The 13,038-nt window shown below is 44.0% G+C and overlaps 1 protein-coding gene across 1 annotated transcript in view; it reads left to right on the top strand.

Moving 5' to 3' along the window:
- The window catches only part of DIAPH2 (diaphanous related formin 2), a 909,560-nt gene that overhangs the window by 748,441 nt on the left and 148,081 nt on the right, over window positions 1-13,038 (top strand). The gene's annotated exons all lie outside the window — the stretch shown is intronic.

Here is a 13,038-nt window from a genome sequence, read left to right on the forward strand (position 1 = left end):
GCCCCCACTTCAGCTCCGTCTGCGAGAATTTTAAATGTAGTGTATTATCCTTACTATGTGTAATCAGAGTAACATTATAGAGCTCCGGTCTAGACAAAACCTTCTTTATTGTGTCTTATATCGGAGCTGTTTTTTTCCTACAAGTTCAGTCCAGCATTTCAGTTCTTATATGTCTAGTTCTATGGAACTGCAAGATTGCCCTGCCATAATTCCGGACTCACAGTGGTACCTGCCCTCTCCAGGAGCTCACATTTTGATGTTCTCAGTGGACATAATCTACAAATATGCACACTAGTCCCTGCCCCTGAGAGGATTACACTCTAAGCCACTTGTCCTAAAGAGCTCCAACTAGAATGTCTCCGTTGTATAGAATCTATGGATTCATGCACACCAGTCCCTGACCCTGAGGAGCTCATACTCTGATGTTCCCTTTGCACAGACTCCATAGAACCACAAAGAACAGTCCCTGCCACCATTGGAGCTTACACTCTGAGGTTCCCATTGCACAGATTCCATAGAACCACACATGGGAGTCCCTGCCCCTGATAGCTCACACTTTGATGTTCTCAGTGGACAGAATCTACAAATGTACACACTAGTTCCTGCCCGAGGAGCTTACACTCTAATTTCCCTACTGTGCAAAATCCATAGAACTTTGCACACTAGTTCCTTCTCCTCAGAAGCTCAAAGATTCATGAACATCAGCCCCTGCCCATGAGGAGCTTACACTCTGATGTTTCCATTGCTCAGAATCCCTAGAACTACACACAGCAGTTCCTGCCCCTCAGGGACAGAATCTACAAATCTGCACACTAGTTTCTGTCCCTGAGGAGCTTATACTCTAATGTCCCTACTGTGCAAAATCCATAGAACTTTGCACACTAGTTCCATCTCAGAAGCTCAAAGATTCATGCACATCAGTCCCTGCCCATGAGGAGCTTACACTCTGATGCCCCCATGGTGCAGAATCCATAACCATGCACACCAGTTCCTTCTAATGAAGAGCTCACATTCTGCTGTCCCCGGTGACCAGAATCCGTAAAACTATGCACACTAGTCACTGCCCCTGAGGAGCTCACACTTTGATGCTCCCACTGTACAAAATCTATAGAACTTTGCATACCAGTTCCTTCTCCTGAAGAGCTTGTACTCTCCCCTGAGGAAATTGCTCTCAAATGTCCCTAACACAGTTACACAGTCATACTGTCATATGTGCTTTTGGAAGCCAATTAGGCTACCAGAATGTTTTTGGAAACTGGAGCACCAAGAGTAAACCACACGTCATAGGGGAACTGCAGAAGTTGCTTGCAGAAAAGAGCATACCCGGTGGATTTGAACCCAAGAATGATGCTTCACGGCCACCAGCTGCTAAACCAGTAAATGCAATGAACAAACCTTCCTCCATGTGCTTAACACTGGAGACTGCTTTGTCAGTTGGAAGAGTTTAATGGCTGTTTTGTTTTTAATCACAGCCCAATGTCACAGTGGCTCTAAAAACACCTGAGCTCGGAGTTAACCGGTGTGCTTAGTCACCAAGACAAGCTGAAACTGGGAGATGTTAATGTATGCTCCTGTGATACAACCACATTTTTGGGGGTTGGGTTGGAGGGGGGGGGGGGGGGAGGGGGGGGGGTAGCAAGTTCTGATGTTCCACTTGTCAGCTCACAAACAATGCTTCCTTTCCATAAACACCAAGCCTGAAGAGGAGAAAGGATGCTGTGAACATTCTCACTAAGAGCCCAATGTCTTCCAGTAAAATTAATAAAGTGATTAAACTCTCTTCTGTCTTCCTAATTAAATGCTCAAAAAGCTTTGCCATGGTGTGCCAGGTGTGAGTGCCGATTGCCAGGCAATAAAGATGTCTCTAGTTAATTCTACTTCAACTTTCTGCGCTAAGTGAGGAAGGGAAAAATATACAAAGAAACAAAAGGAGTCAAGTGATAGAAAATAGTAACATTGTGTTTTTTAATGGGAACCCTTAAAGTGGTCTGACCAGCCATTATACATATTTAAGGGTATGAATCCCACCTGAAAGCAGACAATACAAGATGTTTGGTATAACCTTTGTTAGCCGGGAAACCTTCCTTGGTGTGCCTCTCTGAAAGTTTTTACATTCTTGCTTTGAGCACAACTTCCTTGACCTCCACCTTCTACCACAAGATTATGTCCCCTCCCTCTCCTTGCTATGACTAAGGCCCAGTATGGATGAAACATGTAAGCAGATGTTGCTTTTGTGGACTAAAGATACATTTGGAGGTGATTCCTTGTTTGCTGGCACCCTGCTGTAAATCCACCCTCTCCTACCCTAAGATCTTCTCTTAAACCAATGTTACTTTAAGATCCTGTTCTTATCCACTCCTATACCCTGAGATTTTGGCTCAAACTCCCTCTTTATCTGAGATCCTGGTATAGCCTATGTTAGCCAGAAAACCACCCTTTGTGTGCCTCTCTGAAAATTTTATTAGGGGCCCAACATCCTTGACCTCCTTCTTCTACCCTGAGATCATGTCTACACCCCCACATACCCTGAGATCCCAGCTCTGTCCCTCTCTACACATGAGAGTCAGTCAGCACCCTTTCATAATAAGTGATCTTGTCACCGTCTGAGTCTACCATAAGATTTTGGCTCCACCACCTGTTATACTGACTCCATCACCGATACCTTGAGATCCTGGTCTACCCTGTGTTAGCCAGAAAACCCTCCTTTGTGTGCCTCTCTGAAACATTATTTCACATTATTTCTATGTTTCTGCTTTTTGACTTCCCGCTTAACTTTCTGTCTCTATCCACTCCTACTCTATTTTTCTGGTTCCACACACTCCTCTGATATCCTGATCCACCGTTTTTCAGCAGAACACCTTTCTCTGTGTGTCTCCGTGAAACTTTTTCACATGCTTACTAGGGGTCCAACTTCATTGACTTCACCCTTCTACCCTGTAATTTTAGTTTCTGTCAACACCGTTTACAACAATTAAGAACTTATCTCCATCCTCCCCTATTGTGAGATTCAGACTTCACCTCCTTCTACACTGAGAACCCATCATCTTCTCATCCCACCCAAATATTTCCTCTAACTCTTATATCCTGGCCCCATCCCCTACTACCCTAAGATCCTGTCTCTATTCACTCCTACCCTGAAATTCTGTCTCAACTTGCTTATCCTGTTTTGGCTCCAACTACTCCTTCTCTGAGATCCTGGTCCACCTTTTGTTTGCAGAACACCTTCCTTGGTGTACCTCTCTGAAACTTTTTCACATTCATACTAGGGACCTAACTTCTTGACTTGCTTCCCCCGCCCTATCGTCTTGTCCCTTTCCCTGTCTACCCTGAGATACTGGCTTTAACCCCTCCTACACTGAGATTCTGATTCCACCCACTCCTACTTTAAGATTCTGTCAATACCCCTTACAACTATAAGATCCCATCTCCATCTATCCCTCTCCTACTGGGAGATCCAGACCTTATCTTCTCCTACCCAAAGAGCTCTGCTCCATGTCCTCCTACTCTAAGACTCAGTCAACATCCCCTACTACCCAAAGATCATGTCTCCATCCACTCCCACCCTAAAATTCTAAGTCTACCCACACAAACTCCTATATCATCCCTCACTCCCCTCCCACCCTGAGATCCTGATCTGTCCTCTCCTACTCTTGAGATCTTGTTTCCACCTTCCATTATGACAGATCTAACAGGGGGAGGAGGAGAAACAAATCTTCAAGTCAAGAATCTACCTTGAATCTAACAGGGTCAATCACTAAAGGGTGAAGAGTTTTGAGGAGGCCGGAGAATTGAACAATCTAAGACAACGTAGCTAATTTGGAAAATGTCTCCAATTCAGCTCACTTTCCAGTTCATCACTATGTTGTCCTAGATTGTTCCCTTCTCCTGCTTTCTCCAAACTCTTCACACTTTTGCGAATAACCCTGTCAAACTCATTAATTGGCCTTAGTGTAGGCTAACACATTACCCAGGTGGTGTCCTTTTGGATTGTGGGTGGAAATTGGAGCATGTGGCGTGTGTACAGTCATATAATAAAATATTAGGTTGTATTCTATTAGATGATGACATTATGCTGCAAAGAACCCTGTTACTTTTTAAGAAATTGAGTTGGGTAATTTTTTTTCACTTTCAACAGTGGAAGGGTTAAGCTCCCCCTTCCTCGGGCCTACATTGATCTGAGTGAATTGGGCATTGTGCACACACAGACTTTTCTGAATCTCTGTGTGTCAGTCCCACATTCAAAACATCTCACATGCACCATCTTCTTTATTTTCTGCATCACTCAAAAGGTGTTCCCATCAACCCGTCCTGACCTTGCTGCTTTTACAGATACATTCAATGTTACCTCCATTTTTTTCTTAATCTTTCTTTAAGGCACAATAAGATATCGGTACGCTGCAAAATAAGATGACCTTGGCTTGATTTCCTGGAAACAGCCACAAGTTTATTATTCTCTCAGATTGCATTTGTCATTGTGCAGTGGAATAGCTGTGCAAGTTCAGGCTCAACACAAGAGGACCTGTCCACGGTGGGGCCATAGTGCATCCAGCCAGGTTCACTAATTCCTATTTCCCACCAATTGGCCCATTTCAAATTGATCCCAACATGCAGCTCTTGAACACAACCCTATCAGTTCTGATGGTGGTTACCAAAAAGCATCCAGAGAAGCCAGAAGCGGAGTGGGACACTGGCCGGAGCATCCCAAGTGCCAAGAGCTGAGCGAGGAGTTGTGTATGGCCCTTATACATCTCCCTGTCCAGCTCTTAGCAGCCTGGGACACTCTGGCAAGGAAGGGGGTGCCTCCCCCCTACAGGATCAAAAGGTATCCCACCTGAGGCAAGAGCCTCAGGCTGCCTTATCATAGGGATGGCTTTGGATCCAAAGATAGAATGGTGGGACTTGGTGGTACTGGCAGTCAATCGGATGGTGCTCAGGCAACAACAGAAGTGGATACAAGGCAAAAGTGGGCTTATACCCACCCACAATATAGGGTGGAATGTCCAGATTCATGAAATTTGGTCTGAATCTAATGCCATCCAAATTCCAGGATCACCTCTATTGGCAACATAATCAGACATACCACAGGATCCAAGTGCAATACCAGGCAACATACAACTCTTCTTTTAAACACAATTGGTAAAGTCAAAGGTGGAAATATACTTCTCCATACCAGGGGCAAGTTCACCTATTTCAATTCCATCTCCTGTGTGTGCGTTTATCCTTCTTTTTGAGTATTATACAGCTAAACAGTAAACTCACCTTACGCAATGGAAGGCATGCCCGTAAGATGAACAATATAGCTGATAAATATATCTCATGACCTGATCTGATGTGTGGCCACTGTGAGGATAGATGAAAGCTGGCAAAGAATTGTTTTTCTTAAGACAAATACAACATCTTCTTGCCCATACATAATTCCAAAGTATGCAGAGGTGACGATCAGACCTGGATTCCCCCACAAGGCCAACCGAGGCCCGGCCTCGGGGCAGCAGGGGTGTGGAATTCCTATCACCCGACACCCGTGACATGCAGTTCCGGGCGCCGGCCGGGTAGTCGTTTTCTACATTTAGCCCGGCTTTGGGCAAGCAGGGCTAAATGTACAGCGGGGAAGCCAACGCTTGTTTTGTACAAGTGATCCCAGTGATGTCGCCGAGATTACTTGTATGCAGCCTGCATACAGGTGGGCACATTTAGGAACCTGGCATTGGGGCAGCAGAGAAAGTAAATCCAGCCATGGAGACGATGCTCGATATGGGATAGACCAGATGGCCTTTTTGGCTGTAAACATATGAATCCACAATGACCCCCCTCCACTTCCTTAAGGCTGGGTTCACACCAGGGCGTATCGAATATGCGCGTTTGTCGCGTGTTTCGTGACACGCGTTTTTACCACGGTTCGCGGTAAATAAACCGTGTGACAAACACGCGTTTCTGAGGGCTACTTGGCTGTATCCCAATGGAAACGCGTGACAAAAACGCCCCAAAGAAGCTCCTGTACTTCTTTGGGCGTAGGACGTTTTGTAGTGCGTTCATACGGCCTGTAATACGCCCAGGTGTGAACCATACGCATAGGAAATAATGGGATTTCGGCATTTGAACGCTTTGCAGAGCGTAGGAACGCGCTACAAAACGCCCAGTTGTGAACCGGGCCTAAAGGGCAGCATGAAACAATACACAATATCTTTTCAGATTGCTGATACCAGGTTACTATTTGCTTGAAACTTATTGCCAAGTATACGCATATGTCACTTCTATGGAAACTGCTACTTCTAAGAAAGATACAGTACATGGGAAGATACAAAATATAATAAACTACAGAATCCAATCAAATGTAACAATTGTAACAAGGTTTATACCACCAGACAGGTTCTGAAGTTTAAAAAAAACGATTTCATGTAAACAAATATAAAAAATAAAATAACCATATAATATAAAAAAACTGTGATGAATCCCTTTTTAATATTGTATGATTATTTTAATTACTTTTATTGGGTTTCAATACAAGGAATTTTTTTTTACCATGAGAACCTGGCTGGCGGTAGAAACATTGTTTAAAAAAAAAAAAGCTCACATTTTGTTAGATTTTATCAGAAGTAGCAATTGCCATAATATTTACATGTGTGTTTCCTTGGTAAGACTTTTTGGGTTCACCTTGACCTGCATCCATGAACCCGATAGCAGATAGTGACCACATATTATTATCCTGCAAGGGGATAAAGCTTTTAAGATTTTTATTTGCTACAACCTTCCCACAATCCTCTGCAGTTTGGAAAATCTTGAGTCTAATTGGGAGCCCCACCGCCGGCACAAGACGGTTTACAGTAAAGAAAAAAGAACCTTCGCCGGCTCTTCGTTGCAGACGTCAGGCTGACCTAAGCCGAATGTGTAAAGAGCTGGCCCGGGCGAGGGATGACGGTGACTATTTTGAAGGATTGTGGATGAAAACATGTTGAATAAACAGATTCTCGATCTTCCTCTATTTCATGATGACACCGGTTCCACCTTCCCAACACATTCATCAAGGTTAATTTAGCAGCACATGGGCTATGCTAAAATAAATTGCTTTTCTACATTGTAGGAGCTTGGCTCAACAAATACATTATGCCGCGTGTGTATAAGCAGAGTGTGCTCAGAGCTGTAAAGGAAAAATAGCCACAAGCGGTCATTTTAGATTTTTTTTTTTCTTCTTTTTTTGTGATGAAGTTAAAGGGAATTTATTCCATTATTTTATTTTATTACTTTTTTGTAAAGTTCCTTTAGAAAACTGTTGCACGTCATTAAATATAAATCCTGACTGAATAACACTTATCTTGCTAAAGCAGTATGTATCATAAAAAAAAAAAAAACTTCTGTATTTTTTTACTATGATACTTGTTTTCACTTTTTGAATCTTTTGTTGCATCTCAGTGCTGCTGATCTCCTGTGGCCTCTTTGCACCCGCTCCCTATCCACATGCACTCCGGCTATGGCTGCATATCATTTCCCAGGGTGGGTTTCCCGATGGCTCCCTCGTCCCTTGTCACCAAGTGACGAGGGAGCTTGGAGCCGGCTGCTCAGCTATCTGGAAGCCTCACTGCCTGGAATGACTCACTGCCCGCCTTCTTGATACCGGAAGCTCAGGTATTGGGCTAGGCATCGGAGCATTTGGGCCCGCCCAAATACTCGGCATCGGCACGGATACCAGATAGATAGATAGATATTAGTTAGATAAATAGATAAATAGATAGATAGATATTAGATAGATAGATAGATAGATATTAGTTAGATAGATAGATAGATAGATATTAGATAGATAGATATTAGATAGATAGATAGATATTAGATTGATAGATATTAGATAAATAGATAGATAGATATTAGATAGATAGATAGATAGATAGATAGATAGATAGATAGATAGATAGATAGATAGATATTAGATAGATAGATAGATATTAGATAGATAGATAGATATTAGATAGATAGATAGATAGATATTAGATAGATAGATAGAGACATAATGTAGATTATAATTATCTTCAACTTTTCTCCTTTACATATAAAGCTCGTTTCCCATTTTTCATATGTTTGAATGCTCGCAGCATTCGCTAACCTGCGATCAGTGTGAACCGTCAGTTGTGGGGAGCTGTGACTGTCAGTCATAATCTCCAGGGAATTAATTTACTCTTTTGAAGCTGAAAATGAGAAACATATGTGTTCATGGATGTCCTTCCTCTGAACATATGACAGCTCTGCAGGGTGTGAAACTCTCTAATACTTCTCACCTAGATAAACACTTGCTATTTCTTTTACCTTCTTTAAACACATTTTAAAGATGATCATGAAATATTTCCTCGTAAAGCCCAATTGAACTTTTAGTTTAAATTCTCTAAATACAATCCAGGTGCATCAAACTGAGGCAGTTCAATGTCTTACAGTTTGCTTTGTAAGTGAGCCACAAAATCCTGCCCCTGCCAACATGCAGCCATTACTCTCTGGGCAGGAGCGTAACTAGAAATCACAGGGCCCCATAGCAACATTTTGTATGGGGCCCTGTGACTTCTAGTTATGCCCCTTTCAGTGCCCACTTGAGATCCCACGCAGCCCACCTGAGGGTGACCCTACAGAGCCCACCATAGACTCTCACCCTCAGGTCACCCTCAAGTGGGCTGGTCACACTCCTTACCTGTCCGCCTCCTCTTCCTGCACGATCGCTGATGGGCCCCGCCTCCTTCTCCGTCACCAGGCCACGCCTCCTCATCTGCTGCTGACCACGGGCCCGCCTCCTCATCGACAGAACACCGGGTCCAGCCTGCTACACCGCCACTGCTGGCTCTCATTAACTCCCCAGCGGCTGTGAGATGAGCACGCTGCTGCACAGATTACTGTCAGTGATCTAAACAGCAGCGCATTCTTCTCACAGCCGCCGGTGAAAGGCACCAGCAGAGGATGCCATAGCGACCCAGGCGGCCCGCACGGCATCTGGCTGGGCCCCACTCCCCCGGGCCCCAAAGCGGCCATACGCCATTGTCTCTGGGTGGTATTAGTGGTCTCTCTGCAGAGGTCTGATACTCCCCCTAGCTGAGTCAGAGATACAACTCTCCAATCAGTGGGGATCATAACCTTTGCTGATTGCAAAACTATAGGTCTGACTCAATAGGAGTGTCAGACCTCTGCAGGGAGACTCCTGCTTCCCCACCAAGAGCAAGTGTGCCAACCTGCAGCTGCTGGCATGGAACAAGCTTTTCCTCTCAGGCTGTGGCTGCTTTCTGAATGAGCTGTAACCTTGGACACATTAAGTGCCTGTTCACACGACGTCCGTTTTGTGTGCTGACCTGATCCGTATGCTCCTGCACTCAAAATGCATCCCAATGTATCCCTATGTGTTTTATGGGCTACAGTTCTCACGTGCGCAGTCCATTCAGCTTACGACAGAAAAATACTGCATGTCACAGGAAACGCAAACGCGTCAAAAACGCACTGCACTGCAGCTAACATACTAGCCCCACTCCAGCAAAAAAAATCAGCATCAGTAGCACCGCGTCTGCAGATCCGGACCTGAAACTCATGTGAACAGGCCCTGAAGGGAACTTATCAACTTTTCTGTTTCATTTTCAAATCTTAACTGAACAAACTGAAGAGAGAAGCTGATTGGTTGCCATGCACATCCGCTCCAGTTTTTGTCTGCTCCAGGTTTGATAAATTCCGCCCACTGTGTTTTGATGCACCTGGAATGAAGGTTCAGCTGGGCTTTAAGAGAGAACGACGAGTCTTTGCGAGCACCGGAAGCTCCGGGCACTTTCTGCAGCATCCGTACCTTTCCATTCCTCATATGGCGATTACCACTGATGGACTATAGACCTATTTGGAAAGCTAAACTGCGCTCATTCGTCAAGATGTCTGGAGTAATAATCCCGCGTCCAGCAATTGCAGAAGAAAAACAGATTCTGCCTTTTTCTTCCTCCCTCCACTTTGTTCGCCAATATCTGATCTCGCGCTAACAATACCTCAGCAAGGAACTTGGAAGCTGGAATCGAAGGCGCCGGCGTTGCTCCATGATGACAGTTTTGAAGTTTTTTTGTTTTTTTTCCTAAATTGCATTTACTGCTTGGCGGTAAAAGAGTGCAGTCCATTAATGTCAGGCTATATGGCTTCTCCTGTGTAGCCATCTTACATTTGTTATAATTGATCTCGAGGCGCGGGGACATAAAGAACGGCTGAAGCCGCTGGCAATTTTGCCTCGTAAAGTGCACCGGGTAAAAGGAAAAAAACTCCCCATTTGCTCTGGACTTTTGATGACATTTTTCCTTCATTAAAGCCAAACTTTAGGTAGATAGGAAAGACACCAATGAATGCAGCTCTGTATTATTATTATTACAGGAATTTATATAGCACCGACAATTTACACAGCACTTTACATAGTTGCACATTCACTTCAGTCCCTACCCTCAAGGAGCTTACAATCTAAGGTCCCCATCTCGCATACATACATAGAGGGCCAACTTAGAGAACAGCCAATTAATTTACCAGCATGTCTTTGGAGTGTGGGAGGAAACCGGAGTACCCGGAGGAAACCCATGCATTCACCATTCATTTAATTTTTTTTTTATGAAGCAACCAGTGCAAGTACCTAAACCTGACTTGGCATCAGCCTCTTGCAGTCCCTGTACAGCAAAGCTCAGACAGAGAGAGGCCGATACAGCAAAAGGAGGTGCAAGAAGTATGCCGAGGAAGAGAGAGCAAAGAGACAGAACGATAAGCTCATCAGTCTGCTGCTTCTTCTTTCACTGTCTAGTTACAGGCTGAGGCTAGAACTTTAGAACTTTAACGGTTTCTGAAGTGCAGCATAGAAATGTTAGATGTGCTGCCCTGCCCTGTGCTGACTAGTGACAGAGTCGCTATTGTGACATGGTCCCTTAGGACCAGTGATATGCCTGAGCTTGTTGCAAAGCCAGTTCGCCTGAGTTTGCCCGAGCCCGATCAAAACTGTGACTGCCACCCCTCCTCCCAGCCCAATCCGTTGCAGAGAGGTGCATTTCCTGCCCCCTAGGAAAGTCCCCACCACAACTGCTGGGTCTGGAGGGGTTTGTGTTGGTCAAGGTTTTGAGGGGGCTTTGGCAAAGTCAGGCGAACTGTGTTTGCACTAAGCTCAGGCCCATCTCTACTTCGAATGATTGCAGAGAGCAGTGGCACATGACTATCGCAGGAAGGGTGGAGATGTCTCAGATATGCAGGCTTTGATTGGCAGCTTGGCTTCTCTGCACTTTCCAAGAGGTAAAATGGCACCACCCATTGGGGAAATAACGGAGCCTTGAGGGACAGGCAGAAGCAAAGTTGGCCGGTGGTGAATAATTCAGATGTTTCCCTAAATGTTGAACTTAGTCTTTTGCCCTGGGGATATGACAAGATGATTGACAGTATCTTAGTGCAACACAGCAGAGAGCAGGGAGGTCGGTGGTTTATGTATGATTTGGCATTTGGATGAGGGATTTTGATGTTATTAGGGTTTATGTTACACCCTGAATATAGCTATAACAGGATCTGAAAGGTAAACTTCATCTTTAAAGTGACACTAAACTCAGGAGTTAAACCTAAAAATTAATGTAAGTATCTTAACTATGAACAACAATGTTTCTTATTTGTGTATCACTCGGCTGTAGATCCTCCAATCATCACTGAATTAGTGCTGACACTGTCCTTCCTCCTGGAGGGGGGCTACTTGTGTTCGCCATGGTCTCTGTGTTGGTTGTAAAGTAGTCACCGCTCCAAGCTCACTCCTGGGATGGACTACAATCTCATTAGAAATCCGTAAACTAAACATGAGATTGTAGTCCATCCCGGGAGCGAGCTTGGAGCAAGCCTCTCCTGTTATAACATGTGACCATGCACATCATCTCAGGGGATGAAAATGCCTTTCCCTGAGATCTCGTGAGATTTCCTAATCAATGTTCTGCTGAAGTAACCTTCCCAGGATGCAACGCTGTAACGCATTGTAATAGGAATACATAGTAGAGTTGTCTCTAATAATACAATTTAAGCTTACTAGAAAAAAAATCCCTTTTATGTAGTGAGTGCCGCCTTCCTTCTGCCCGTCGTTTATAACAACTTCCTGGATTCCCATTGTGCTTTGTGCCTGTTCCCTGCTGCTTGATGTGATACAAACTAAATTTCTCAAGGCTCCATATCCCATCATGCATTGTTTCCAGCAAGCAATGATGATGTTACGTTGTGGGCGTTTCCTGTGTTCACTGTGATGATGTTTCCAAGTGGTGACACCAAGAAGTGCCCATTCACAGGGCAGAGTGAAATGCTCTCAGTGCATTGAAGAAGTCTATCCTGTGGGCATCTTCAGTAAATAAGTTTACAAACTTCTAAATGATTATTATTATTATACAGGATTTATATAGCGCCAACAGTTTGCGCAACGCTTTACCATATAAGGAAGACATTACAATCACAATACTAGACAATATCGTTATTAGGAGTGGCATAGACTTTATGTAAATTCAATATAGAAACACATTTATTTTTAGTTTTTGAATATAGATACCTTTTAATCAGCGGTTGTTGATTTCCTCATCAGGAGTTAATCCCCTTTGTTTTTTCTTCTGCAGAACTCAAACTAACTCTCTTTTTCCCCTCGTGAACTTAGCATACAGCTGACCTTAGCCACGGTCTATCAGCTGCCAGCAGATCGTGGTTATTAAACTTTCCGATGGGCGATAACAAACTCCTGTTTTATTTTTAGAGGCTTTAAAAAAGAAAAAGCAGAGGGATAGTTTTGATGCTCTTAAAAAATACACCCCCTGCCTGGGACATGACATTTCAGGATATTAAATAGTTGCAACCCGAAGCTGATGTATTTGTAGTATTTACAACGCAAGCCCAGCGGAAATAAACTTCGCCGTGTGAACGTGCCGGGGATTGATTTCATTAAATTAGGCCATCAACGTCTTGGTCGGGGGGCCACTGGAAGGGACGTTAAGAGCGAATCAGCGGCGACTTATTAGCCATATTTATATTAAATTCCGACAGGCTGTAAATTATACCAGAAACAAG

Source organism: Nanorana parkeri, unplaced genomic scaffold (assembly GCF_000935625.1).
Source record: "Nanorana parkeri isolate BGI_ZX_2015 unplaced genomic scaffold, ASM93562v1 scaffold62, whole genome shotgun sequence".
Lineage (NCBI taxonomy): Eukaryota > Metazoa > Chordata > Amphibia > Anura > Dicroglossidae > Nanorana > Nanorana parkeri.